At 31.2% G+C, this 4,000-nt stretch overlaps 1 long non-coding RNA gene across 1 annotated transcript in view; it reads left to right on the top strand.

Annotated features, from left to right (window-relative positions):
• The window catches only part of LOC106677944 (uncharacterized), a 66,362-nt gene extending 65,258 nt beyond the window's left edge, over positions 1 to 1,104 (top strand). Inside the window, exon 5 of the long non-coding RNA XR_001342669.2 lies at positions 1,024 to 1,104. This is a non-coding gene — a long non-coding RNA (uncharacterized lncRNA). The remainder of the gene's footprint in view (positions 1 to 1,023) is intronic.
• Positions 1,105 to 4,000: the final 2,896 nt, after the last annotated feature.

The following is a 4,000-nucleotide window of genomic DNA, read 5'->3' as shown; positions in this document are numbered from 1 at the left end:
ATTTATGTATATACTATATATATCTAAAAAAAAGTTACCAAGATAAAGAGAATTAAATTTGGTAGGTTTTAGTTGTGGAGAATGAAGTTTCTTGCAGGGGTTAAGTCCCCAAATACTTCAAGGACCCAACTCACCACGTGTTATCTGTTCCAGTTTTTCTACAGTGCATTTAAATCTGTAATTTTCAAGAGGAAAAGGTATTTTCAATGAAGCATTCTTATAGAAAATATTATTTTAAAACTCGCTGTAATAAAAAAAAAATTAAAGCTATTCTTATTCACAATCAAAACATGTTCAGCAATAAATTCCAAATAAAACTTCATTTACGTAAATAAAAACGAAATGTATAGCTTAAAAATTAATAATTTACGATCTGCCCTTTAAACGCACTTAGTTACCTTACATTTACAAAGTTAACATCGAATACATAACAGACCTCCTAGAGATATTGTTTACAACCAATTCGCACCAACAGATCGGTATGAAAAGAATTTACTGACTATAAAGCAAATGAACAACTGCAAGCATCTCGAAGGTCACAACGTTACCTTGTCATTCTAAACATTTATCTCTTAGGCTCAGAAGACCTATGCGATAACTTTTGTTATTTGAAAACTTACTTAAAAGCTAAATTTATTTAGCTCCAAATATCTGATTATTAAAAATGTATTAAAATCCGTTTATAAATATATGTTGTGTGTATAATTTACTTATGACTGGAATGTGGCTTGGATATAGCTTGGTGGTAGTACAAGATTTTTATTTTAATTTATAGGTTAATATGAGATGATTATGGCCTGATTTATTATTATCGTAAAAGAGTATGTTTCCGCTAAACTAGACCCAACTATTTAATTATTTTATGCCATGTTAATGAATCATTTAAAATGAGTAGAAAATTATGAATATTTTTGTTTAATTTAGAATAATATTATTGTTATAGGAAGATGATTAACATAGTCTTAGATAACTACAAGTTAACAATTATTTTATTTGTTATTTTTTATTTACTTTGTTTTACAGGAAAGGGAGATTAACCTCCGGAAAACGTTTTGTGGAAATTGAAGCTACATCCCCCTGTTTCCGTCGTCTGGAAGCGAATACTGACAACTATATCATAAGAAATATTTGTTTTGTTTGTTCCTATTATTGGAATGTTTTTCTTTTACTTATTATATTTGTATTTTTTCTTTTATTTATTTTTTCTTATACTTGTAATTTTTCTTTTCCTTTATTATTAATAAGCAACATAAGCTTACTTTATTTTCTTAATTTTGGGAGTACTATTTTTTTCGTCTATATTTTGTTTTCTGTGTTTCTTTTTTCTGTATATATGGTATGAATGAATACTCCGAACACTAAAAAAAATGGGAGTGGAGGGTTTGTGATGCAATAGAAGGATCATTATTCACTGATAATAGACATGTGGCATCGGCATACGTGGTGAGGGTAGTGTTAGGGATGTCAGCTAAAAAAACTGTATGAAGAATAGGATCAAGGATACTACCCTGAGGTACACCAGCACACTAAAGAGGGGATGAATAAGCGCTGTTGTGACTTACTTTAAATAGACTTAGTTTAAATAGGAAGTATATAGGGGGTGGAAATTTACGGATCTTACGATAGCAGTAGCGAGTTCCAGAATTCATCAAAAGCCGAAAGGATTAATTTAAATTTCGAATGAGATTTGCTATCTTGGACTACACCTTGACAAACGACTAACTTGGAATCCTCATACAAGACTGAAAAGACTGGAAACTGCACGTAGATTCTGACTATTACAGCACTTACTAGACAAACGGTCTAAACTTCCAACTCTTTACAAAAGACTGATCTACAAGACAATAATAAGGCCCATCTGGACATACGGAGTTGAGCATTGGGGCTTCACTAAACCTTCGAATTCCTCTCGTATCCAATCCTGACAATCCAAAATCCTTCGTAAAATCCTCAATGCTCCTTACTTTGTTACAAATAAAACCATCCATAATGACCTAAATGTTCGTTATGTAACCAATTTAGCCCAAACCCGATATCATTCCTGCCATTGTAAACTCCCTAACCACACAAACCCACTAGTTTCTAACCTTGCTTCCTCTTCCATTCCTGGCAATCCTGCGAGGTGCCTGAAAAGAAGATAGACTCGTGACCTTATATTGTAAAATGTTTTTAGAGTTCTACCAACGGGTAGTTTCTCTACATGCTGTATCATTTAATTATGATCTTACTTCAAATTTGATTGTTGCATTTTATATACAGTTGTAAATGTCAATAAATAAAAAAATTTGAATAAGCGAAGACTTGGTGTGTCTTCATTCTTCTTTACTTTTTTCATAAAGAAGTGAGATGTGCAGTCTATCTAGTGGTATGTTGCAAACCCTCTTATTCGGACTTAAATAAGAAACACAGGTTTCCTTTTTAAGACAATCCTTTTGATCTTTCTTCGAAATTGTTTGATTTTAATTGGCCTCTATTTATCATGAGACAGAACTTTACAAGTAGAATTCAAACGAGCATAAATGTTTTTAGCTAAACAGTTATTAAAAATATGAACAATATTCTGAGAAAGCTCTTAAATTATTATTACCGTTTACTAGTACGTAATTAGTAGAAAAATCTTTTTAGTTATATATTTTTAAAAAATGAATATCGAAACAGAAAAGAAATATTTTTTACCTTTTTGCACTTCCCGTCTTTTCGAAAATTGAGAAGGTAATCTGGCAGACATTGGTTGGCCAACAGTTGCATCAGGACGGTTATTTAGAGGTTACAAACTTTTTCATACCTATGACTCTGCAGAGAAAAAAAAAACCAACCATCAAAGGGTTCTTCACAAACCTCCGTCCACGTCTTTATATCCATCTTAATACTTGTTCTGTACCTAGATGTAAGTCTAACCTAATTCTGTCAATTGATTCTTACCTAAAAATGTATGTAAACAATATCATATAACAATATATTATTATGTTTATATATTTGAAACACATGATGGTTAAAGTTCATTTCTCATTGCGGGTGTGTAGGCCTATTATCACAGATAAGAGGAGAAGATGGTTGGGGGGTGCAGTCAAAATAAAACACAAATAAGTTTAAGTAACTTATTTAATCGTACCAACGTTTCAGCCAGAATTTCTAGCCTTCATCATGGCTAAGAACAGAACAAGATAACAACCAATGAAATATATTTATTTTATGTCATTCTGTTTTTATTTTCTGTATTCATTAATGCATCTTTTATAACTTCTTAATGACCATAAAAAAAGTATTAAAAACTAGGTGTTATCTTCAGCCCCGAGTTTTTACCGTACGTTTCGCCTCAAATTTAAAAACCAATAGTGGTTTCTGAAACTATAAAAGTAAACCAATAAGTTTTTCTCTTGCATTTTTTATTATATCATTCGTGTGGCTGTGAGATGCTTTTGTGCCGACTTATATTGGACATTATGTATAATCTATTAAATGTTACAACAGTATTCTATTATTTCAGGATCAAGATATAGTTAAAGAAAATACGAAATACAATAATTTTAATTGTCATTTAGATAACATTGAGAGTTTCTCTGAGCTGAAAATGGACACCGCCTTTGCGGACTTGTGTGAGCAAGAAGCAAGTGTGAAAGCATTGTCCATTGTCTCGGTCAAAACAATTGCACAATGAAAATAAGTAGTGCATCAATTACGGGTGACAACGCTGTCTTAATTTTCAAATGAATTCAACCAAATTGCTTTGGATAACATCACTGAATGAAAAAAATTGATGAAAGCTTAAACAAAACTTAAAATTGTAAAGATAGCTATTTTATTATCTTTTAGCTCTTTTTTTACAGTTTTTTTTTTTAATAATTTATTTATTGTTATTTACAACTGTATACACATATATACAACAAGTAAATTTGCTGTAGGAGACATAGTGACATGATACAAACATGTGGAGAATCTACCCACTGCTAGAACTCCAATAACATTTCTAGAGGAGAAGATCTCGAGGCCATCTTCTTTT

Source organism: Halyomorpha halys, unplaced genomic scaffold (genome assembly GCF_000696795.3).
Source record: "Halyomorpha halys isolate HHAL.00 unplaced genomic scaffold, Hhal_1.1 Scaffold115.1, whole genome shotgun sequence".
In the NCBI taxonomy this organism is placed as follows: Eukaryota; Metazoa; Arthropoda; class Insecta; order Hemiptera; family Pentatomidae; genus Halyomorpha; species Halyomorpha halys.
Note: the sequence above shows the minus strand (reverse complement) of the source record. Positions and strands in the feature narration are given on the sequence as shown.